General features: G+C 37.7%; 1 long non-coding RNA gene across 1 annotated transcript in view; it reads right to left on the bottom strand.

Annotated features, from left to right (window-relative positions):
* Positions 1-9,522: 9,522 nt before the first annotated feature.
* LOC106036149 (uncharacterized) overlaps positions 9,523-26,386 on the bottom strand; it is a 45,827-nt gene continuing 28,963 nt past the window's right edge. The window contains exons 2-3 of the long non-coding RNA XR_007165756.2: positions 19,410-19,508; positions 9,523-10,103 (exon numbers count right to left, since the gene is read on the bottom strand). This is a non-coding gene — a long non-coding RNA (uncharacterized lncRNA). The remainder of the gene's footprint in view (positions 10,104-19,409; positions 19,509-26,386) is intronic.

Here is a 26,386-nt window from a genome sequence, read left to right as displayed (position 1 = left end):
GTAGAACAGGTATAAGTAAGGAGAGGACAGTGGCCTTGCATGCTGGAAATGGAGTGGTGTGACCTGTGCATGGATTGCTGCTAGTCTTTAAAGATGTGGAATGTCACACGAGTACAAAGCACATAGGATAATTTTGAAAGAAGTCCCAGTTTAATATATTTTTAATGTCAAAACCCTTTATTACAAGTGAGTTTTGCTTGTGGATTTTTCATGAGCAGGAAAAGAAGATACATTCATTGGATGATTTATGCATTTCAAATTATTTGCTCAGCTCACTGCAGAAAGAATTGATACACTGCAGATATCCATATTACATCTATTTCACCTTCCTGTAGCTTTGAGGATACGTGGCAAAACAGCTTTGCTCAATGCCATATTCATGTGTCCTATGGGAGAAAAACTATTTTTTGTTCTTTTTCTGCATCTATGTATTCATTAAACATACACACACACACACACACACAGAAGCACTGAAATATGAAGAGATCCCCATAAGCAAAGCAAGCTGAGTTGGAACATGTTTCTGAATTTGTTTGTAAAGCTGCGACAGTGAACAAGTCTCAAAAAAAATGATACAGTTAGGTGAGACTGCAAAGTTTGGGGAAAGTTCTTTGAACACATGTAAACATGAAGTGTATAGGCAAATGTTTAACTTGCTTTCTTTACTTCTACAAATTATATTATGAAATCAGATGTCTGTGACTTCTTAGGAATGTCAAATCAATGTATTCCTTCAAAACAGATAATTGCAGGGAACTGCTCTGCTTCTCAGCTTCTATAGTTTTGATTGTTCCACTTTCAAACTGATAATGATCAGTCGTTTCAGTTGTTTTAGCAGTTCATTTACATAATACAGGTAGTTTTGGAAACATCACCTGCAGCCCCAAATATAGTGTGTTAGACACTTCAGACTGAACAAAAAAGAAGCAAACACATTGAGTTTACACAACAAGAGGACAGAGACAAGCCTTGAGCTTTTATTTGCTGCCCTTTGATCACAGGGACCTACATTTTAATCCATTCTAGGCAGAATCATGGAAAATGTATTTGATCTGATAGCTGTATCAGCACTACTTTAATACACCTCTCTCTAAGATTCAGTATTGAAGCATCTAGATTTAAAATGTCCTTCTGGTGCCAAAAGAGATTGAATTTGACAGATTAGGATTTATGAGTACCGCTAACATGTAGCAGAGGTCATCTGATATGGTCACTCCTATATTGTTCCTATGAGAGAACGCATTGTAGCGGTTTGGAAGTAGCAATATGGAAGATATAGTGTATGTCTTGTTAACACACACATAATTAGGATCTTAATGAGAAGCTTTCTATTAACATCGTATTAGGGCTAGTGACCTAGAGTGATACAAAGTCAATGGACCCATTACATTGTGTGCCATACTGTACAAAGTCCCACTGAGAGCCACAGAATATTGAAGGGCCATCCATATGATGCCCTCAGGGTCTATTCTCCCTTCAATGCATATGTATAACTCTCATTAATGTTAATAGCTGTTACATCTGAATAGTTAGGGGAGAACAGACCCTCTGTTTAATATGAAAGTGTACTTGGAGGTGATTCCAGGGGAGCTTTGGGATCCAATACAATGTCAATGAAATTACTATCATCAATAGGTGAGCACCAAGTGAAATCAACAGGCGGCTGTGCACTGTCCACCGTGTGTGTCCAAAATGAATTGTGCTCCCCACCCCCCAAAAAAAGACCTATCGTATATTCTGAAATGGAAGCCACCTAAGCCAAACCTGTTATATTCTCTATTAATTCCTTTTTATTATGAGCTAGGCTCAGAAAATTATCCCCATTTTACAGATGAGAAACCAAAGAAAGGTTCATCTCGCCTAACTTTCATAGTCTAAATATCAGATTAATCTGCTTTTCTAGACTCTTCTTATGATTCACAGGAACCATAAGGTACCTAAAGAAGGTAATAGATTCTGGTTGTCTTGAAACAAGATGATTCATCCTTAGGGGTGCAAATTTCCCTCCTGAGACTGCACAGGAAGTGTAGACTTAGCTGACTTACATGAGATGTCTGCAACCACCTCAGGGTCACACAGTATGTATGTAGCTGTACAAAATCTTGAACCTTGGTTTTCAAGGGTCAACCCGACTACTCCAGACACCATTCTGCCTTTCTTTCTGGTCAATGACTATTAGCCCCTGGACATCTTCCTGTCTTTTACAATATAATGTTTATCTTACAATAATCTTCTGTGATATTCAGCAGGTTTTTGCTGGAGAGCAACTATTTTTTTGTGCAAGCGTAGCCATAGCTGAAGAGGCACTGCCTGGTACATGTAGGATAATGATCATTCTCTGTATGTATACTGTAAAGCAATGTTTTAGATTTATTAATTAAAGAGTATAACTCTAAAAGTTCTCAGCATTGGCCTAAGTCCTCCCACTGAAAACCCTGGAAAGACCCTCTGTAACTGCCAAGGAGCAGCAAAAACAGGCACTTCTGATAGCCAAAGGGAGCTGGGAACCAGCACAGGGCAGGCAGGGGCAGTGGCCTCACCAACATGCAGCGCAGTACCGCAGCGCACAAACATGCTCTGACAGACATTGCTTCAGAGTGGAATATCCCAACTTAAATTTCCAGAAACTTCATGTTGTTACGTTTGTCTTTGCATTTGCAATAAGATTGATCAAAGTCACTCTAAATTTTGAAAGGAAATATGGATCATATCTTCTACTGTGGCTAAAGGAGGAACCTGTGAAGGTGTGAATGGATATGCACCTAAAAAGCACTTTTAAATGGTCATGAGTGCAAGTCATTAGGTCCTGCATCTCTGAGGCTTTCTGCTGTAGCTCTCTCTTACTGACATCCAGGCTGGCAAGGAACCACCATGTGTTGTGTCATCAGACCACCTAGGAGCCATGGCTAGGACAAAATCAAGGTGGATTTGAATTAAGGAACGATGACAGAATGGGAAGGTACTCTATTGTCACACCTTCTCCTTACCTCACCAGCATATCTGGCTAGTATCACTTCATTTAAGTATCTTCCCATCCTCTAGGCAATGACTTATCTGTGATTACTCTATGACCATTTTATCTTTTATCAGACCACTCTCTGACTCACCCTACTCTGTTCTGTGCCTAGAAGCATGTTCCCAGGAAGCAGAGACCAGTCATCAGCTTCAGCACACCTAGGTTCAAAGAAACAGTTAACAACCCTGGGTGAGCTCCTCTGACTGCTGTGTATAGCCCCTGTGCATGACAGCAGCTATCAAGTGTGCTGCCATTGCTAGGCTGAACCTCTAGGCATTAAAATAGCCACTACAATCTCTAACATGGCTGTGCAGGCTACATTTTCATGCATTTACACGTATTTGTGAAAATGCAGTCTACTTATCTGACAGCTAGCCATGACTGTGATAGAGAATTAAAACTCTAGAAAAAAAAAATTTCCACTGGAGTTAAAAAAAGAATCTGTGGTTGGGAGTTTTTCGGTGTTTCATGTAATCACAGTCCTAATATTTGTACTAAAAAATGCATGCAAGACTGAAATCCTTCTGAACAAAAACGAGGAGAAAAGGACTGACTGTGTGTTTATGTGTGTATAGGTATCTGCATACAGCCATACCTAAAATGGGCAGTGTGTGTTTATAGATACCTCCTTCCCTCTCTGTGTATGACTATACAGTTAGATATATACAGCCCGTGAGTGTATATACTACACTTAGTTAAAAAATAAAGACTTCTATTCATATCTGCCTTGATAAATGCATAAATGTACAGACAGTTTCTTGGCCACAACTACTGCATGCTTGACAGATATGGTCACCTCATACCAGACCTCACCTAGACCTGGGGCAAAGACAAATCCAGTTTGATTGATTGGGATATTGTGTATTCATTCATTAGTCCAGGCTTTGGCAGACAAGACCTGGCAGGTATCTTCTTGTAAGCAGACGGCTTTCCTGGTGTGGTCTTGGCTTTTCTGGCAGCTTTGCTGTGAAATTTTATACACTTATGTGGCAGGGATTAAGGCTATCAGGACTCCAAGATTTCTCATATATTAGACAGCATATGCAGACTGAACCCACTGTATTCCCCATCCTGAAGAAAATTGTGTGCTGCTGCTGTTGGGCTGTCCTATACAGAGTGAGCAGAGGGTCTATTTTTCAAAGTTTCTTTTATAAAGAAAGCACCTGGAATTAGTAGTGAATTTCATGTAAGATTCTCTTCCAATTGACTACAGCACAGTCCCCAAAAACTGGGGGGGAGGGGGGGGGGGCCTTAATATTCCCTCCAGCAAGAGGATTAAAATGAAAAGGACAACTAAAAGAGACAACCAGAAACCAACCCCAAGCTTTCATTGGTAATACATGGTTTATAAGTCAATTACATATTGACAGAACAGGTTTGAAGGCTTAGAGATAGCTTACCCTTAAAGTTGGTATTAGGGTATGTAATTACTTTGGCTACTGAAACAGACGAGAGGAAAACACTGCTTATACTGGCCATTTATTTATTTATTTATTTTCATTCATTATTTTTCCTAGATAATAAATGCACTGCTTCATAAACTTGCCAAGAAAAATGTAAAGTCAATCATACTGCAGAGGACATGATTTTTTCAAAGAGAGTAAGGTTCATCGATTAAAAAGGGCCAAAGACACTGAATTAAAATAAATGGTCTCCATTCTTATTTTCAGAAAACAAACAAACAAAAAACATTGTGTAGTATTTAGCTAGTAAAAATACATTCACATCCACTAACAATCTTATTAAATACTTCCAGAGTTCAATAAAATTCCTTATTATAGATAAAAATCAGACCCAGATTTTTTTATAGGTAGAGATTCCTAATGTATGTAGTTCAAAAAGAAAAAAAAAAAAAAGGAAAAAAAAGAAAAACAGTTATTAAAAACTGTTCATTTGTACTTTTAAAGCTTTCAGATGTATTAGGCTTTCAGAAGGAAAATAAAGAATGTAAATATTGCTGATCTGCTTCTTTTTTGTTTTTCAGTCAACATGTATTCTTTGTTTTTAATTAAATGAAGCTGACAGCATTACAGTCTCTTCACTCACACTCATCAAATGCCAGATCAGAACTAAGAACAGTTTTAGGCTCTGAACCTGGAAACGTTTAAATTCATTGTGACTTTATGACTACTACTTGTCCCGTTGCCTTCACTGCATTGACTTTAAAACAACTTCTCATTGTGCAAGGAGTTAAACAGGTTTGTAAGTAATTACAAGCACAAAAAAATGAATACATTTATTGAGGTCAGTATGACATGACAGAGGAGGGATATCAATATTCTTTTGAAGGGACTCAGAGATGTATTATTATTAAATAATTAAAAATTACTAAATGATTCATGCTTTGTTTTGCTTTATTCATTCAATGTTTAACAGGTAGGATTTTCTGTTACTTGATTAAAGATAACTACATTTCCTGTGAGAGCATAGCCAAAATTATTGTGTAGTATTATCAAATAAAAGATTTGATAAAATAGACCCTTTGCAACTACTCACTGAACATACCTAATTTGTACCAGTGGAATCTTCATTCAGTTTCCTCAGGTCACTTGGATAAATAGTCTTTCAACTATTTAACAGCAATAGCTGTTCTATAACTACCCCCCATTTCAGTTTAGTAACTTTTGGTGTATGATTGATCACATACTATTCTTTTTTCTTCTTTTTTTTTTTTTTTTTTCATCAGATGCCTAAATCTTTTACAGTTGGAAGATGATGTCTTCTCATTAGCTGTAACTGGTGCTGGATCTCACTTCTAGAAGAAACTTAATTGAGTATAATATAATTCATACACAAATGTGTTCACCGACAATTATGCCAGCTCCTGAGAATAGCACCCATCCCTGGCACTAAGTGTCTTTAAAAAGCTCTAAAATACTGTATTGTCTCACAAGTACAATATAATACCAACCCATACCAGAAATCTCACAAGAAGAATCTCCAGCTTCAAAACAACATGGAAATTGTTGAATTCAAGATTGTTATTAATTATGTCAATATTTATTTAGATAGCCAAGAAAAAATAGTGTAAATTTCTACCTCAGAGAATAGCAAATGAAAAAAAAAAAGTGATTAGTTATTATAACTATCTTTAAGAGAATCTACTTACACTTTCTAGTAGTGTTGAGGTGTGTGATATGTGCAGTCGACTACTGATACTTAATGGACACGTTTTCAGATATGGCTAGAACACCTATACATGTAGGTAACCAGACAAATGACAGACAAGACCATAAACAAATTCTGGTTGTATAGATTGGAATAGAGAAAAGTAAAGCATGCCCTACTTTTCAGATACTTATTTGGTAGAAAAATGCTACATCCTCATTGTATTGGCTGAAGTGACTTTTTAGGAAAAGCTCAAAGAAAAATTATTTTACAAAACAGGTAAAAATACTCTCGTTTGCTTGTTTAATGATTTAAGTTTTTTTTGTTGTTGTTTGTTTCCTTTTTCTTTTTTCTAAGATGACTAGCACGAAAGCCTTGTTTTTAATGCTGCATGAGCATATGTGTAGCAAGCATGGAAAATGCAATGTAAATAATCATGTAACAAGGATGTGTTCCCACAGTAAAATTGGACTCCCTGCTATATGTTTGTATTTAACTTGGTTCATTCTGGGCATATGTTTTTAAAAAAGCAGCAATTCCAGGGAATGGACGTTTGACAGGCAAAGCTGCTCTTAGAATTGGATACCCCTTGGAGTACTGAAATGAGAGAGCTTTGGTTAGTGAATGTCATTGCATTGCCAGTTCATCACCTATTATTATGTGAGCGACTTATCTAAGCAGGACTGCACTGTAAGACAGCCCCCATAGAGAAAAATAACATCCTGACATGAGCAGAATGCTTTATTGTGTACCCAATCTAAATAAACAAGTTGAAGAGAAATCAGAGATCTACTCTCCTTCGTCCTACTAACCACAGAATATATAATGGCAGTGATGATGACCTTTTCCTCTTCATTGCATTTCTAAAGAGCAGAGGTTTATGTTCAAGGCAGGATGAGAGCACAATGTAGATCTTTCACATTGGGGACACAGAAGAGGACCAGGCAGACCAGTAAGATGGGACAAAAAACTGCTATTTTTTCCTGTCTGCCAATGCTAGCCCATTCTGGAATCAGCAGAGCTGGCACAAGCACAGCCCTGCTTCCAACAGTGGCATGGCATCTGTGCCCTTGCACAGTCCCAGTGCATTATGTCTGTCACAAGCACCATGGCTGCAGGAGGCCCTGCTAATTTGGCTCTCCTCCTCCTTCCTTCCCTCTCTGCCCAGTTTCCAGTTATGTGGACTATGACTTAATGCCATAATTCACCCTAGATAATTAATCCTCAAAACACCTCTCTCTTAAATGCATTATTTGCCCTATATTGCAGATGGTGAAAATAAAATAGATTAAGTGGTTTGCCCATAGCTGCAGAAGAAATCTGTACTGGTTGGGATCAGACCCAATCAGATACACAGGACTGGCTCCAAACATGCAGGATACAGTTCACTCAAACAGTTCTGCAATTATGGATAATGTTTTAACTTCATTGTGATATCCACTTTTTGCTGTTTCTTATTCAACTATAATTTCCTTTAATATTGGTTGGAAGGGGAAAACCAAAAACTTTATGTAAGAACATGGTATTATTGAACCCTGTGAAAAGGGTCTTAGAGCTTCACTACTCAGGAAAGATAGTAACTTCAAAGGTCAAAGGCTAATTCTGGACTGAGAACTAAGGCACAAATAGTTTTCATGACTTACCCAAGGGAGTCTGTGGCATTGCTGGAAACTGAACCCAGAATTTCTGAATCCCAGTCAAGTTCTATAACCACAAGATGACTCCAGGACTAGCTGTAACCTTCAACTGCCCCTGCCCAAGAATTCATCCAGGCGCCTCATAATCAACGAGAAGTAGTTTATTGCTCTTGATGAAGTACAGATAAATCTCTAAGTGGGTGAGTCAGTAGGAACCATGTAGTTTTTCTCCAATGAGACATAACCTGGCATACAGTGTATAATATTGCCTTCTCTTCCAGAGCAGTTTTCTTCCTTTTCCAGAGGTTTGTGAGTTTTTGAAGCTCCATCCAGTCGTGAAGGCATAAACAGGAAACAGGTTCCCATTGATTCAAGATAAAGATGAACCTTCTTTACAGAATGAGTATTTATTTATTTATTTATTTTTATTTTATTTTTTCCCGACACAGTTATTTTTCCAGAATTTAGAATACATAAAGATATTTTTAGGAAACTGCAGCATACGCCAAATACTTGCCTGAGTGCTTTATGACCTTATGGTGAGGCCTTGTTAAGGGGCAAAATGTTAGCAAAGAATAGTGCAGCATTCTGTTAGAGAAATATAATACATGGTTAAGTATTGTGTCACTAGAAAGCAAACCAACACATCCTTAATAAGAACAGTATTCCAGGGGGGAAGAAAAATACACACAAACATACAAAGAAGCTTAATAATTTTCCAGCAATGGATTTTACAGGAGTTCTTGGCCCCACAGAAGACTTATTAATCTATAATTTCTTTCCTGAAATAAACTAAGGTGATTCAACCCCAGTGGAGCCAGGTACTTCAGCAAATCCCTAACCTTAAATTCATAAGTAGTCCCACCAATTAAATATAATAATAAATAGAGTATGAGTAACAAACGGAATCAAGACCATGGAAAACAAACCAAAAAATAAGAGCAAGTGGCTACAAGGAAACACTGATCTTAATACATAGCTTTAAGGTTTGCTAAGAATTTTCATTAAGAGTCTTTTCCTTTCTTTCTGGGGAAAATAAAAAAAAAAAAAAAAAGGCAAAACAAAACGAAGTTGCCTTTGGGCTTGACAGGATTGAAACTAAATCAAATTCTTCCATGGACAAGGTGCAATAGGAATACACCAGGCTTTTTTTATCCTTGGATCTATTTTCTTGGGAAATAGCATTGGAGGAATAGGAACCTTTACTAAAAATTTATTGACAACATTTTATGGAGTCAAATTACTTTCACCTAAATTTTTATATGTACTAGCACTTCTGTGCATAAAGGACAGAATCTGCATAAGGCACCTCTTTGAATATATAAGGTATGGTCAAGCTCAATAGCAAGATGTGGTAGGCAGCAATTCTATAAATAAAGTGGTGTAGAATTGTGCAAGACAATACCCAGGCTTTACTTAGTGCTGTAGCTGAAATCCAAGTTATACAATAAGATCTATTTGCCATAAATTTCTTTCCATGTTTAGTATGGTGGGGAAAGTGACATAAATAATTCTGCTTCCACTAATCTTAAAAATTAATATGGGAAGCTTCATGGAAAAGCTATGGGAAGAAAGGGAGGAAGAAAGAAGAAGAATTAAATGTAATTGTTCTGCCATGCAGAAGCACTATTTCAGTAAGATACTTAAGCACTTGTTTAACTTTCACTGCATATGTGTTTCTATTAAATTCAATAATCCCTGCTGAATAAAAGAGCTTGTTTCCACAACTTCAATTGGTGATGCACTGTAAAAAAGAAGCATTGAAATTCAGGTTTGCCTGGCACACCAGGCTATCATTAATCTCATATTGCAAGGCCACAAAGTCTTTAATTAATAGAAGACTGTATTACCAAAGTTAAGAATGAAAATCATAGCACTTTGTTTAACTTTCATGTTAACACGTGACCACTGCTACAGGAAATACTTAACTTGTGATCAGTTCACATGATAGTCACAGATTCAAGAGAGAAAACAAATATTTGATCAGATGAGTATGAAATATTCTTAACAAAACCTATTATCAATATTTTTAATAACACTAAGTTTTCATGAATAATCAATAAACATTGAATAATCAATAAACGTGGCAGGACAGATTCAGTACATACTCGTTCTATAAGATAGTGTACTTGAGTGGCTAGAAGCAATTGAATTTTCACCAGTGCTTTTCATAAGAAACATTAATGTCATATATTCAAGGCTACTTAACGACAGTGCTCTGGTATTTCCTCTGTTTAGTGTCGGTTCTATGTACATCCATATGGGGCTCATCAAAATCTACTGTGGAGTGACTGATCCACATTTTGGCTGGATACAAGAGCAACTGAACTTCTCCTGTGATGCTGTAAAATGAAATGAGTAATGTTACAGTCAAAAGTAATTTACAGTCTGTAGATTTAAGCCTTGTTTATATACATAGTTGCTGCAGTTTAATTAAACTGGTGCCAACCTCCATTTGGACATCCTTCTGTTTCAGTCGTTTTAGTTTAAGCCTGTTTTAAGTGACTTACAAATAATCCAAAATATGAGTGTCCACACAGAGCCTTCTGTACTATCTTAACAAAATGAATTTAAAGTCAGATTTTAATTGATACCAGTACAGCTCAACAAATTGCCAAGTCTCAGATACAGAAGGGACTATATGAGATGCTCCAAAGGATGAAGGCCCACCTGATATCTATTAGTGGGAAGTGCAATGCAATAATTTAGGAGCAAGTGCTAAAAGGAGTACAGATGGAAGACATTAAGTGAAACTAACAATAATTACAAAGACTAATAATGGGAAGAGAAAAACCCAACTGAGGTTGAACTAGACTTGTGGCCTTATGTATGTCTCCTGTATGATGGTCAGTTTGAGCCAAATCCCAGGTACCTACAAGTAGACATGTAGGAGTGTCCCCCCCAGATTTACCTCACTGCTTTCCACATTGATAAAACAAAATTTGGAAGACAAGGAATCTGTGGTAGAAGCAGCAGGCACTGGGATGAGATTTTGCTAGGCTCCCTGTTTTGTTATTCCTGCTTATAGCAGAAACAGCACCTGCTGGTAGGAGAAGACAAAGCCTTTACAGAGAAGAATCTCTTGTTTCTTGCTAACTTGCAGTTCCTCTGGGGCAGGGTGGAAGACAGATATTTACAGCAGGCAATAAAGAGTATGCATAAAGTCCATCTGGGGCAGGCCAAATATATTTTATTGAATCAAATTACTCTGGATTTCCCTGAGAACTCTGTAGTTCTGGCCTTGCTTACTATATCGGCACAAATTCTTCATCCTGATGGCAATAAGATTGTTCCATGTATGGCTGCACAGGAAGCTACTGAAGGGTTCCTACAGGCTATTACTTCATGTACACTCCTTCTCTTCACTCATACCATCATTGCTAATTATAGGAGCAGGATGCCAGCAGATGATATCAGAATTTTCCAGAAATATAAGGACTGGTGCACTTTCTATTCCCACCTAATTCAACAGTGGTGGTTTGCACTTGCTGCCAGACAGCAAATATTCTAATTTCAATTGACTTGAGGGGAAGTTGTACAGGCTGAAAATGTAGGAGAAAAGGGCTAGTGAGACAAGGACTTAGATGGATTCTAGTGGGGCCTTTCAAAGACTGATCAAATCAGGAGATGATCTTTTTGAACCATTAAGAAAGAGAATCCAACCATCTGGGTTGTCCTGATAATTTATGATAAAGGATAAATCCTCTATATTACATCTATCCTGTGGGCATATACATTTTATTTTAAGTGGTAGCAATTAAGAAGTTGAATAGTTGTAATATTGGTACTTAAGATCATCATTTATGCACTATAGGGTCCTCAGCATACCTTGCTTCACAAAGGCTGTACAAAATGTGAAAGCATCGGAGACTGTATCAGGAAAGTATGTATACATATCCTTGTATACATGACATCCACATGTCATGTCATGTACATCCACATGATACACATGACATGACATCCACATTGACATAACGGATTAAATATCTTCATAAATTAAAAGATTTACTTAAGAAAAATTCTTAGATGCTTTCCTATGAAACACCCTATGAGCTGGAGCCTGGAACTCAATGTCAATATCACATATATATATATATATATATATATATATATATTTCTAAAGACACCAAAAACATCTCACAGGTTACTGCTGTATGGTAACTGAAAGGATTCATTGGCTAATTAGCTTTGAAAGTTGTTGGTTGGACAAGCATTTCTGTAGTGAGGATACCTAAAGAAAGTGGTTGATTAGCTTTACAAATTGACAATCGTGTTGAGATCTGTATGAAATTAGACCCTGACACAGTCTTCCTTGCCCTAACATAATTTATGTATTTGATGGCCTGAGCCACTAGGGAATAGATACTTAACACATATCCTGCTGGTGTCAGAAACAACGAAAAAAAATATTAACCCAGGCTTTGCAAGTATTTGATTTTCTTTCCCAAGCAACAAAGAAAGAGGATAAAATCCTATCATTGTATTGACCTTAACAATAAATGTGTCAGCGTATTCATATATTGTTTGCATGTAATGAATAGCAGAGCATTCTGCTTTAAATAGATAAACAGGTAATGGTTAGGACCGTCTCCTATGGAAAGTTATATGTTACACAAACACAGTCATAAAACATGTTGCAGGCTTTATTTTAATCAAGACTAATGTTAGAACATATGCACTCCTTTGTCAAGACTGCTTCTTTCTGTCTGCAGGCAACTGCATTTTTACACTTGAAAGAAAAGGAGCAAAAAGGATTTTGAACTGAGGAAAGTTTGTTGCCTATATTATTCTTTCAGGCCTATTTGGTACATGCAATCCACTGTGCTGCAAATCTAAAAGTTATTGCATGTTAAGGTAGGACTGAATCAAAGCCCTGTTAATATATGCCAGTATACTGAACTCTCGAAAATTCTTAGTTCGAGATGCTTATGCCTGGATTCAAGTCCATTTCTAAAAACTGCTTATGTAATCTAAAAAAAGACACAGTTGTGACAGTCCAGACTTGAGAGAGGTCATTTTATTCCATTGGCACAGATGATCTATTTTGTGTATGGCTTAAATTCTGCTGTATGTGTATCCAATTTTCAAGGCGATGGTGCACATCTTGGCCACGTGGATTCCTGCTTAGATCCAAACCAGGATTCCTTAGTATTAAACTATTGTTCCTCTTTGGCCACAATGGCAGTGAAATTGCTGATTCCCTCCAAATCTGGCACCAGAGAAGTATAAGCCTAGAGGCAATACATAAAGAATGCAAGGTGAGATTTTTGGATATATATATATATATATATGTTTTTTCCACAGGAATATTGAATGGTGGGCGGAAATGATTTTACCTCAGAGGATTTGCATTCATGGTTCTGGGCTTGTCCTAAAACAACCAGAAACATCCAGGAAAAAATAGGTGGGCATGCTGTCAGTCAAGCTGACTCACCCTGGGCTGTTGTTTTCCATGCTTCCCTCTCTCAGTCTGTTTTACTGTCTCTTACATTTGCAACGCAAGATTTGGGGGCAGAGGTGGGGTTAGAGCATCTGCCTGCTCCATGTTTGCCCATTGCTTGTGACCAGGAAAGTGGGGTAAAGCATTATGTCTCCCAGGTGCTGCTGAAGTGTTATTTCTGTTGACACCAAGTCTGACAACTGTGATGTTATTTGCAGGTGATTAAAATATAGAAAGATCCAAAACCGTGTGGAGCTGAGTCATTTTCACTCCTCTTGATTTGAATGAGAATACTACAACTAACCAATGAAACTATCAGCCTGCAGGCTTCAAATGCACAAAAGGGAAAGTTTGTTTTCACACAGCACAATAATTAAATTGTGAAACTCATTGTCACATCAAGTAAAGCTGGCTAAAAGTAAAAAGGCAGTTAAGAACAGATTAGACAAATTTATGGATGATAGGACTGTTGGTGTCTATTAAGCTCAATGGGGCAGATGCAAAACCAGGCTCATGAAATTCCTTAGATTATGTCTGTGAGAAGCTGGGCAGGAATACCTGGGGCAGGATCCCTTTGTATAAACACTGTTCTTATTTTTTTCCCCATGTAACCTCTACTCACTGGTGCTGTAGACAGAACAGCAGTCTTAATGGAATATTCAAACTGTGGCCTGAATCAATATGGACACAGCACTCCAGACATGGCCTCACACTTGCTGAGTAGAAGGGAAGAATGCCCTCCCTCAACCCGCTGGCAATACTCTGCCTAATGCAGCCCAAAATACCATTAGCCTTCTTTGTAGCAAGGTCACATTGCTGGCTTATGTATCAAATGATATAGACAGCACATAGGAGAGCACATATCATCTTACACGTTCTGGTAGGCTCGCTCTTTCCATGCATGGAACCCCACCAGAAGTGGTGTTTTAGTGATCATGTAAACATGTATATGTAGTGTTGTGCAGTGCTAACTCGTCAGCTCAGCTACAGGATGTGTATGGAATGGTCAGGTGCAAAAATGCCTCCAATAGTGCCCAAGGGCATCATTTTAGGGATAAAATGAGCTGCTCTGTCTTTACATACTTTTAATTCTTGGCCTCTCTGAGAAGAGTGCCAGCAAGGCTGACGATTAATGCCAATTGTGGAGGACTTTTGAAGTTGGCCAGTAATTTAATTGCTGTCTAATAGGTGCAACTTGGAAGTCTGGGAAGTTTGTGGTCTCATAACTCTCCCTTTCGTCCCCATTCTAGCCCTGCCATTTCACTGGGTTGTTTCATCAAGGGAAGTAATTATAAAAGCTGATAGCAGTTTTCTCTAAATTGTTGGCAGGGAGCCAGCATTATGCTACAGAGGTGTGGTGCACTGCATCAAGTGGTTGCACTGAGTGACGCTCTGTAATGATGTGATGTGGCTATGTGATTAAATACTGGCTTCCTGCCGAATCATTCTCCCTGGGAAACAATTGTCACTGCACTTAGCATCTCTCCCCATTTTAGAGCAATGTGCCCTGCTTTCACCAGAAGAGAAAGGCTTTATTGCTAAGAGTGAAAACCTGATGTCTTTAACTGGTGCCTTCTTGAGATAAACTCTCCCTGAGGCCAAGGGCATGAAGGTTTGGTCTCAGAAAGGTTCATTTTCAGTGTGTTATCATTAAAAAATAGTGAAGAAAAGCCACATCAGGTAAAACAATTTTTGCTCTTTCCCAACTAGTCCTTCCATTCTTTTTCCTCTCCCACCCTTCATATCCCTTCCACACTCCTTCATCCAGAGCCTACTCCATACATTTTTTGAGGAAGGGAAAAAGTCCCTTTTTAAGATCTTCCTCTATATGTACAACATCTTAAAGGAACTATCCAAATTGGCTCCAAACAACTGCACAAAGTATGGAGAAAAGCTCACCCCTTGATGTAGGATAAAATTCCTTCTGGGCAAAGATGAGAGAATGCCAAAATAAAGCTAGTGGTCAGCTGCTTATATCAAACTCCCTTGGAAAGACTGCCAGAATGAGAGATCTTTATGTTTGTAAGTCCATATACACACATAACATAAATAAAAAGCTCTGGCAATTACCTAATTAATCCCCATTGACTTATTAACCTTAAGGGCCAAAACAGCTACTCTAGATCCCCAGAACTCGATGGAAACACATCTCCTGCCCTGAGCCAGAGCACCCACTGTCCTTGACAGACAGAGGTCTGAATCAGAGACAGAAAAGAGGGGGGTCATCTCTCTTATACAGCTAGCACCATCTAGTGACAGCTACTAAAAGGACCTCCAGCAGGCTGTAACATTAGGAACCACAGTATCCATAAGTGCCCATTTTTGGCAGTAAGAGAAATGCAAAAATTTACGGAAAAGAGAAAACTTTTTTTTTTTCCTCCCTTTAATGTTCTACCTGTATCAAAATAAGTTCCATATGCACAGTTTTAGGCACACCTTCGGCAGTCATAATGTGATCAATGAAGCCTCCCCACAAGTGCACAGCTGCCACATGCTTCCAATATTGGCAGGCACGTCAAAATTACAATGCACACTGCTCGCATATTGAGCACTGTAATCAGTCCTGGAGGCACAAATAGGTATGTTTAAGTGTACAGCACGAAGAGAAGATCTGAAACAGAACCAAATGAAAACTTCTAAAGCACAGATGCTATGGACAGGTCCATAAACATGCACAAAGCAGTACTCCATCAGTGGGACACAACTGTGTCCTTTTAGGATACTGTACTGATATCAGTTAAGTAGATTTATATGAATGCACATAATTTCTGAACATCAGTGATGACTATCTCTGTTATCAAGGGGAAATTATGAAGTGCGATGGCATGTAACAATCTACTCAGGGTCATATTACTAACTCTTGCCTTTGAAGATTATAGGTAAGTAGATATTAAGTTAATGTTTTTGTTGGCAAGTTCTTTGTTTTCTCCTTGAAATATTCTCCTGAATACTCTTTACTAAACCTGTCAGGATATTGATAAAGAGGAAGTTGTTCAAGCCCTGAAACTGGCAGTACTTTCCTAAGACTTCCTTCACAAACAAACACAACTTCTCTCAGTTAAACAGATACAACTCTTCTGAAATTGCTTGAAAAAATGTCCCTATAACATCTTAGAATTCTTTTCTTTCTGACATACTGCTTCAGAAGTTAAAAGACATAGCATCTCTACTCATTAAGAAAGCCTGGAACACCATAAAGTTTCCTTCCCAATTATGGCTAAATAAAAGGCATATATTTTATTACTGCAAGCTTTGTATTTACAATATCTGAAAGAAATCTTAATAAGCAGCAAATTATGAATTGCATACATGAAAAAAAATGAATAAAAATAAATGAAAAAAATAAATTGCATGAATTCATTTTCACTTGTTCTTACTCTACCACCTTTCAGAAAAATGTCATTGTCTACGACAAAATAAATCCAGTCAGACCAAAGAGATTGCCCACATCTTTAAAATGGGTCAGAGCCTTAGCTAAGGTTAGCTGGCATAATGTACCCCAGATGAGAATCTGACTTCAGGTTCCTTTATTTGAGAATAAAACATTCACTGTGAAGAGATCATCACCTTCTATCTGATATATATTTTTTCATGCAGGTGCTAAATAAATGATTATGTGATTTATCTCAAACTTACCATTTGAGATTGTTCTGTAGTTTTTATATTGAAAAAATGGAAAAAATGTGCTGAATATGTATCATCTGAATGGGAGTCTGCCCTAACATGGCTTAGGGCAGATATGCTTTGAACAGCCTCAGAAACTTTAAAATCATCTTACATCCCACAATCTGCTCATAGATTATGGCATGCAAGAGATCTTGTCCAAATCTCCCCAGCACACCTCATTTGAGACAGGTGATCACTCATTTCTAATGTAAACCTTCATGCACTTCATCTAAATTTTGCACACTTTATCTTATATGTGGAATGAGAAGTCGATCCAGAACAGGAACCTCAAAACAGAGACTGTCAAAATAACTATTTACACAATAATAACACAATCTGGAGTGCTCTATTTTTTCTGTCTTAAAAAGCCATTTGGAGAGACAGAGAGGACCTTCATTCTGTCAGCTTTGTCTTTGCAACCCCAAATTAGGGGTCTTATCAAATCAAGAACTATGATGCTGCTTGATATCAGCCCTTTGCAAGTACACACAGGGGTGACTCTGAAGGCAAAAAATGGGGACGTGAGCCTCTGGCTCTCTAGCTCTAATAGCCTCTCATGTCGTTGTTGTTCCCTGTCATGCATCTGCATCACTCCATGTAGTGTGCATGAGCAGGACTGTTGTTGTCTTTGAGTCAGAAAAATTACCCCCAGCTCCAAGCATTTAACCAGGTGTGTATGTAGAGGGGTTGGGGGGGGAGAAAGAGAGAGAGAAATGGAGAGGGAGAGGGAAAAGGGAGAGAGAGAGAGAGAGAGAGAGAGAGAGAGAGAGAATGATATCCTACTTGACAGTGGACCAGTATAAATTCATTTGCTATTGATTTCTTTATCCAGAAGCTTGATCTTCCCTATTCATTTCTCTACGTAAATGGGAACCAGTATGCCTCTTCTGCATTAATTTAAAAAAAAAAAAATAAAGTATTAATCAAAATCAGATAAATGAGGCAAAAAGCTCAACCCTGCCCTTATGCCTAACTAATTATTTTGAACAGCTCTGGTCTGTTCACCTCTGTGCTGAGCTGGTAATGTATCCCTCTTTGGTCGATTCAAGATCTCTAGCAACACCTATGGGAGAGTCTTTAATTAATCCTCTGTTACTGTTGTAATTGCATTATCCTGAGGGAAAGGCTGACTAGCCAGGAATATTATTTTAAACATATACTGTAAACAACATATGTCCTCAGGAGAGTTCAGTTAATACAACTATTTTGACCCTTTCACTGCTGGGTGCTTAATGGTTTATTTTCATAACCACTAAAAAGAGTTTTTTCCTTTTCATGTGGGGGTTATTTAGACTTCATGCTTAAAAACTATGTAGAGCAATTACATAGCTACCCACCAAATAAATAATTGCTTACAAGCTGCTTACAGTATTTCTAGCTAGATGAAGAAGGCACTAACATTTTGCTCTGTTCCCGTCTACAGTCTCATTATGAAACACAGCCCTTTGTAAAAACAGATTTCGCTAACAGTGTCATAACCTTTGCCTCTGCTATACCTTCCATATATGCTGCAAAGCAGTATGATACAGCCCAGCAGGATCTTCTTGTTCTCTTCATTTCTCTTACACATTTGATGTAAAGGCAGGATTACACATCCTTTGGAGGGAGAGAGTGGGAGCCTGGAGTGCCACTCCCGGTCTCGCAGTTCTTACACGAATTTTGTCGATTGTAAAAAGTTAGCAAAATTTCATGTCTGGCTCTAAATATTTTGTTTTCTAAAAATACAAAGACTTTTTTATATTTTAAACTTTGTTTAACATTTTAAGTGAATTTTTCTTCAGTGTGCTTCTCCATGCTTCTTTCACAAACTTTCTGTTATCAAAAAAGAGATATGCAATGTCTAATGCTTGCATTTACTCATGGCAGAAAGGGGCAGACTGTTGCCCAGCATGCTGGGAGGCTATGTTCAAATCTGCGAAGTGTCAGAGAATGTCCTGTGGAAATTATTATGTAAGTGCAACATATTTTTAGCAACGACATAAAAATATAAATAAATAAAAAGAAGAAGAAGAAGAGGAAAGCAAAATAGGACTTTGGAGCTGTTTTCTGTTAGAATGCCTTGACCATTTGTTTAAACCTCTATTTTTTTACTTCCCTGATCCACAGATACCAGTAATGACAGGTGGAGTATAAAGAGATCAATGTGCTTGATTAAACACACGGGATTATGGAAGGTCAGTCTCTGGCACAAACTTTAAAGCCTTCACTTGTTTCAGACACTATCCAATAATGTCTCAAAAGCATGGGTGGATTTACCCTGTTTTCTGATTTCAAGGAATGATATGACAGACACAGCTGGTCACTGCTTGGTGAACATTTCCCCTCCTAAACATATAATTTTTCTAATTTGTGAGTCAACTCCTTTATAAACAACAGCTTTTTAGTACAGTCGTTGTGCCAGCTCTGTAAATATTTTTCTGCACTCTGAAATCTCGGCCTGTCGCAGGATCTGAAGAGCTTCTCAACATGCCTATTCAGATGCACGTTCAAGCAAACATCTCTTTTCTTCATTTTTTTCCCCGAAGTTTTTCAACAAACTTACCTAAAACTGCAGAATGAATATTGTTTGCAGGACAAACAGAATGAAATAAATCTTCTCACTGGCCCAGTTTGGGAAATTAAACATTGATTGGATTGCACCCTGAAAAGCATGAGGAAAACAGACAACTAGAGACAAACAAAACACAAGTGGCATAAACTCATTACCTAGAATGGGCGGATTAAAGGCTCTTAGGCTCAATAGGCCTAAGCTGAGCCCTTCCTCATGACTCTCCCTGAACAAGTATTATCAGACCAAGAAAAACAATGACAAAAAGTAAACAACTTTAATGACTTGTATAAAGCCAGAAAGACACATTATATCACGAGAAAGAAAAAAATAAGAAAAAAAGGTTTTGTAGTGAAATCATGTTTTCCACAGTGTGAGAAGAAGATCATGGCCACAGTTAAATCATACAGGATTAGACCATAATGTATGAAAAACCTTTTTACAAACAGAAATATTTTCTCTGGATTTAGTAGAAGGTTCAACTGTAATTAATTTATAAAAGGAAAAAGCAAGCAGTACATTTCTTAAACTAACAGTCCTGAGAATATAGTATGTGTATCTCTCTTCTGGAAAATTTATTAAGCATTAGGAGGGGGGAGGGAGAGGAGGAGAGAGAGTGAGAGAGAGACCAAATTGAATCTCTCTGTTCTTGCCAGTTTTTGCTGCTGTGGTGAATTATCACAAACTTCATAAATGTAAGTAAAATGGGACCCTTGAAGTCTCAGTCACTTTATTTCAACAGAATGTAACCATATTCCAATTTGCACTTGAATTAATGGGAGACTACATAGCTTTGAAAGTCTTAAAGTGCATGTCACACCTATTATAACACATTTTATTAATCAGTGACTTACATTAAGAAAGACCATCCTGTCCAGCTTTCTGCAACTCTTTCAGGAGAATAAAAAAAAAAAAAAAAAGAATAAAAAATGAAAAAAAAAGCCACCTTATTTGTTCTTTGCATACAGTAGCGCAACAATATCACAACCTGGTTCTGTTAAACAGACACATTAGGAATGTGCTATGTTGAACATTCAGCTCCACTTAGATCAACTTCACTAGCAGTTAATGCTAGATATATATATATATTTTTTAAGAACACTAAATGTTAGTTCTTTGATATCAAGGGCTTCTTCCTCTTTTTTTTTTTTTTCATAATCTATGTATCATCCTGCATGTCCAAGATCCATCAGAGCAAACATATCCTATCTCCTTTTGATGTTGTCAAATATTAGGATTGGCTTCTGACAATGTTGATATAGTGCTGTTAGTCAATATTCATAGGTGTAACACAAAATGTTCAAGAAAACCCTGATACATAATGGGAATGTTGGTGTGATACACAGTACGTGACAATGGAAAAAAAGAGATTTTCACATACAACTCAGAGCAATGCAGGCATCATCACTTTGGGTGCCCTGATGCTAGTATATTTTCATGAAGTAGAGAAACATAAGCAAGAATTTCCTCCTTTTATTTCCATTTGATTGCCTGGGAGAGTGGGACCATTATGCCTGTAATAGCAAAAGTATTAATATCTTCTATGAACATATATTATCCATATTCATTATGACGAATATAGATTAGAGGAACTATATATAGAAATCACTGTTTTGCCGGAGTGCAGTGGGAATATTGGATAAGATTTCCTTATCTACATAAGGAAAAGAGCAATATAAAGGGATTTGAATTGGCAACCAGGCCAACTCTGGGAATATTTATACACATGAGCTTTGTCTGATAATATTTATGTACATGAGGCAAAGCAGCCCACAACTCTTCACAAACTTTTGAGAGCCATTCAACACCACTTCCAAATGAAAAATAAATATCTGTCCCATTACCTAGACTCCTTTCATGCATTTCTCATTTTCTAAGATAAACCAGTATCATTTGCAAAACGAGACAATATTTTTTGATTACGTTTGCATACAACCGTTAGGTTAAATTCTACCATCTCAAGTACATGAGTGGCATGGACTCATAGGTGAGAACCTATAGGAATTAGAGCTGGAAAAGACTCAGCAGCATGGAATGTCCCAGTGCTATGAATTGGAGTGTTTTGTCCAATTCAAGTTTAACTTGAAGGAAGCAATCAGACTTCTGACTCCTCTATTGGGAGCCTTTTCAAAACGTTATTCAGTAGACCTTTCTACCGAAAAGGTTTCCTGATACTAACTCTAAACGTTCCTATTCTCAGCTTCATCTCTCCTCTTCCCACCCCTGACTAGTATCAATAAACAACATAACACACAAAGAACCTGACCTTCCAAAACTGTAATATATAGCACTTTCCACAATACAGTGTGCCAAACAAACAGGCTATAAAGACAGCAATAGATGTTTTTAATTTTGTTTATTATTCATTTGTTCATTCTATGAGGCCTCACATAATGTCTGTGGCTGACCTTGAATTAAATTAGATCCCCACTCTGCTTATATTTCCCTGATGCACCAAACAAACAGCAGAATGCAGAGCATGGCATTTCGGCATCTTCATTACTTCTTTGTACAACATAAACTGAACCATTTCTTCTTGCTTCTTGTGGAACATTGACAAGCTGTTGAAATTTCTTACATCAGACAAATGGACTTTATTATACAAGAGAGCGCTTCATAAGTGCAAACCTTTGGGGATGACAAAAACCCACTGAATTCTCCACTTTCCACCAAAGCTGCCAGCAATTTCCTGGTTTTGGCAGACTTACTAACAAAATTTTGTTAGTGAAGGCAGAAACTCTAAGCCTAAGTCCAGTTGCTGCCAGTCTGCCACACACAGAAAACAGATCTCAGCTTTCACATTTGATCATTGTTTGAAGGTGCATTTAAAAGCTTACATACGGGGGAGTTTCTATAGTCAGAACATTTAATCCTGCTGATATCCAACCCATTCTGAAAGAGACATAGGTTTATGGCAAGTCACTTCAAATTAAATTGATGTGTTATTTCATTTCTTAGGTACAAAATGAGGGTTTGATCCTAAAAGATGTCAATCATCCTCAAAACTGAGGACTCTGAACACACTGATGAAAATACTTAACACCTTCCAGGTTAGAGTCCTTAATGCTATTAAAAATGTTTTCACTTACCACACATACAGAAATCTGTATGCTTTCACTAGTCTTGGACTTTCCAGGAAAATATTCAGCAGAGATTTACAGTTATTTAAATGAATAAATTACCCTGTTCAACTGAAACTGCACAACTGATGTCAGTGAGTGAGGTTGGAGATGGAGATCATGGCAAAATCAAAGACAGAAAAGATCACCAAATGCTGCTTCCCATCCAGGGCCTTCACCTTTAGCATGCAGAGTGTCTTATGAATGGTTAGATACTTCTTCTGTGCTTATAGATATCAGTATATTATTTTACGAAGTGAGGCATGTCAGAAAAGATTAAGGGAACATTAATTTCCAAGAAGGAATATAAGAATTGTTGAGAGAAAAGCTCTTCTATTTGTTATCTAGAAAATCATTCAATAGGTGTGGGGCTCTGGTGGTGGTGGTGGTTTTTTTTTTGTTGTTTTTGTTTTTTTCCCACCTGTGACATGCTACAGAATAGCCCCTGCCTTTATGAAAAAGATATCTATTGGTTTGCAAGAAAGTGGCATGTGTCTCCAGGAGGACTCTCTATAAGTACAAGCCAGAGAACATAGCTGCTAGTCCTAACCTTCATTTTTATAGACAGCTCATTGTTTTTCTCTCTGAACTAGGTATGACGAATTTTGTTCATTAAACCAAGTTTAATTTTGTTTGCCAGCCTTTTTGGGGGCACGATACAAGGCATGTATCTGCACTCATAGTTGACACACTGCTAGTGATTGCACTTTGTGTATACACAAGCTGCAGTGTGAAGCAATTGTGCCACTAGCTGGGTTCAATCCCATTGCGATATCATAGGCTATGCAGTGCTTAAAAGATTGATAGTTGGAGACGCAAGAAGACAGAAAGCTCCAGAATTAAAAATAAATCCTGAGGCTTCTCTGGCAACCGGAAACTTGAGTGGAGCAGGCTAAAGAGACATACAGTGTCTGGAGAAGGAGAATGGCCTGGAATAAAAATGCAAGATAAATATTTATAATATCGTGGACAACCTAATGTAAGGGATTTGAGTTAGTGCCTTAACATATCTGCCAAGGTTAATTTTTCCTTCCTGAATTCAAATATCTGTTGCTGCCTAGTTATGCAGAGGGTTATGTAGCTCTCTAAAGGTGTATGCAACAAATAGTAGGAGATTGAGTATAGAAAGACAAGCATTTTAACTGAGCATCCCCAAAACTGTTTTCTTTTACTTTTTTTTTTTTTTTTAAGATGAAAGAAAAAGCAAAGTTCAATTTGTTTAACTCTTACTGAATAGGGTCCTTAATAACTCTTGTCAAATATTTGGAGGACATATCACAAAAGTTTAGTTCATATGGGCTCAGGATTTGAAGAATAATTTTTTACAGTCTTTCTAATACACTGGAATTTGTGCTAGATTCTCTCTATCCAACACTGTCAAATAAAACCAACCTTCCTTCTTTTTACCTACCCACAACACACACACACACACAAATAAAAATGGAAAATAAAGACCAGGATACACATAAAATCTCACGGTTTAGACTCTGTAAAATATTTCTATTTAAATGCAGATTTCTAGAAAAATATCCTAGAAAATTTACACCCATCACACAAATTGGTGGTACATGGAGAATTTTCAGCCAGTTCTTGTGTGAGACTTGTATTATGTTTTGATTTGAGAACTCAGGAGAACTGAGAAATGCCCTGTTCTCCAGTTATCTAGGGCTCAGGTTCACTGCAGCCAGTATTACGCTTTCCATAATAGCCATGTCATGTATGTCGGCTTAGATATAAACTAGTCCCATTCTTAACATGGTGATAGATTAGTTCCCATAGTTACTACCACAGTCAGAAGTGGAGTTATCACTCATAGGATAACTTTGTAAAGAAATAGCCAGCAAAAATATTTATTGTCATAGCTACATTGGCTTCAGAGGACTTAGGCCAGACTCTGAGTTTGTCCCAATTCAGTTTAGCATTTAGTATTAATAGTGTGGGACTCAATTTCAACATATAAAGCTGAGGGAGCAATATCAGAATCCGACAGTTTTCAAAACTGCTGGACTTCACTGTGTACTCATTTGCATACCCGCAACACCTTCCCTGCTGCTAACTTTTATGGAGTACTGCAACTACCCATTACTCCCTTGCTGTCTTTTGCAAACATGACTTAAGTGCCCTAACATTCCTTTCCTTTTCGTTCCTCACATCTCAATCAAGGTAATATTTAGTGGTCTGGCTACTATTTTGAGCACAGCGGTCTCCTGGATTCTATTTGCTTGATTTATTTGTAGAGTATAGTTATTTTTTAAAATAACATAAGAATCTGCAACAAGTTGTGGGCATGTTGACCTGGTGGCCCATGCCAGTGGGCTGCTGCAGTTGTTCATATGTAAAAAGGGCCCTCATGTACAAGGCAGAACAGCAACATCTAGTCTTGAGACCCCAGTCTGCCTCCTCAAAGACCTGTAAGAAAAAAGGGGAGGCATTCAATATGCTAGAATGCTTAGGGTGAAGGACTGGGAATGAAAAAAATCCTAAAGCATAGGAGTCTTTATTGGAGAATGGATCCAGAGCTAGTCATGCCCTTTTTCAAGTCTCGTTTATCTGAAAAGCAGTTTAATTGAACTGACAGTGAAAATGGCTGGATACATTTTCACAGAGCTGTTTTTAAAACTACCTCATATCTTCTTGGAATTCAATGTAAAGAATAACACTGTAAGCAGTTTGCAACTAACTTTATCTCACTCTGTTCAAAAATATCTGATGTGTACATATCTGTATACAGGCCAGGCAAGAGCAACATCCAGCAGAAATACTGGTGGTCTGGGATCGAGTATACTGTCAAGTTAGGGAAATCATCTCCAAATAGTAGATAAAAGATTGAGTTTGAATAAAGTTTGGATAATGTGGATAATGTTCTGCAAAATTCCCTGCGAAGTTGATAAAGGTTGTATCCCTAATAATATCTTTAATCCTTAGACCTTTCTCTAATCATGCTATCAGCTCCTGTTGAAGTGCCCCCAAAAGGCTGAACATCTTCACAAATTTTTAATGTAAGTGAGCTACACAGAAGAACTGGGCTGGCTAGTGCTGACTCTGAAACACAGTAAATGTTCAGACAAAAGAAAAGAAAATGAGATACTATATCAAAGCAGATTTAGTTTAAATGGTTGAAACTTTCAAGTTCCTGTTAGGCAAAGCACTTAAGCATGACTTGGCTGGGTCCTATGTGGTTTTGTTCAGTGTAGGTTTACAGTAGAGTGTCGTGTTCTTCTTCAAAGACCTCCAGTAACAACAACAATTTTATTCATTTTCTTTCTTTCTCCTCTGCTTCTTTAATTGAGGGTTCTGTGACTCTGCAACCAGTACAGCTTGTGGTATTGCAGTGATATAATAAGAAATCCATGCCCAATTGGACACGATAACTTGACAATTTTGCTTTTCAGTGTGAAAGTGTTCACACAGCTCTACCATCTAACACCACTGACACTCGCTTATTCTATCTCACACTGCAGCTGTTTGCATGCTGTTTCTTCCCAGCTTCACTGCTGTTCTCTACTTTCTGACTAGCTAGCTGGTGTTGGACCCAACTGCCACTCGAATGCTTTTCACTTCCCTCCACCAGCAACAAAGACAGCACAACCTAGCAACTTGTTTCCAGTTTCAGATTTGGTATATAAATTTGAAAAATGACTGACTCTATCAATCGCTAAATGAAAATGATAGTGAGCTTCATTCCTGGCACCTTATGCAACTGCTTTCGATTTCAAAGGAAGCAGTATGCCATAGCTGAGGACCCCATTTGTCCCTCACTCATTAATAAATATATCTGATCTCGTACCTTCTTTCTGGCCTTATTGATAGATGAATAGATGTCAGGTGACAGAGACAGAATAGTCACTCCTG

This window comes from Anser cygnoides, chromosome 5 (genome assembly GCF_040182565.1).
Source record: "Anser cygnoides isolate HZ-2024a breed goose chromosome 5, Taihu_goose_T2T_genome, whole genome shotgun sequence".
NCBI classification, from domain to species: Eukaryota; Metazoa; Chordata; class Aves; order Anseriformes; family Anatidae; genus Anser; species Anser cygnoides.
This window is presented reverse-complemented; position numbering and strand designations above follow the sequence as displayed.